Here is a 742-nt window from a genome sequence, read left to right as displayed (position 1 = left end):
ACCGGGGGGTAGAACAGCAATGGCGCCACATTCAACTTGGCATCGGTGATCTCAACTCTTCACGTCAGACGGAGTACCGCCTTTCCACGTCCGTTGGAAAAACCAGGGGTCGCAGGGGGCCGCAGGGGTGAAAAGACAGGGAAGTGATTCGCTGAAAAGGGCTTGAAAACCGCCTTCAAGCCACATTCACTGATCATCTCAGGGTATTTTACCTGAAAGTCTGCTGCTGATTTGATAGGTTAAGGCACCTTACTTATCGCAGTCTTAGTGACCCACTTTCCATCGGGCGTGGTAAGAGGCGGTATTATTAATAAGATTCGCTCCCTCCAGAGCACGTCAAACCACAGCTCGTGTCTGCTTTGGGCGTCCGAGAGCCGCGGAAGAGCACCGAACTTGGCATGCTGTCAACATTGCCTTGTTTGAACTCTCTCCGATCCCTTACCAGATTCCAGATCTCCACTTCATGGGCACTTCACCACTTGTCCATTACGGTATCTGGGCGGACAACGAGATTCCCATGTGCCCGGTGCAGTTTCCGAATTGTTGATTGGGGACGGAGTATGTACTTACTGTGTTGCTTCCAGTGCGTACGATCCTAAACAAACATACTGTGGTTTCTTTCTCGGACGAGTCCACGAGATAGCCTGCGACAGTCATCAAACTTTCTCTCTACGTATATGAAAGCATTTCTGCGTACACCGTAGAAACGTGTAAAACAGCATGGCATTATTATTATGCCGGA

The sequence above is a fragment of the Westerdykella ornata genome (genome assembly GCF_010094085.1).
Source record: "Westerdykella ornata strain CBS 379.55 unplaced genomic scaffold EI97scaffold_15, whole genome shotgun sequence".
NCBI classification, from domain to species: Eukaryota; Fungi; Ascomycota; class Dothideomycetes; order Pleosporales; family Sporormiaceae; genus Westerdykella; species Westerdykella ornata.
This window is presented reverse-complemented; position numbering follows the sequence as displayed.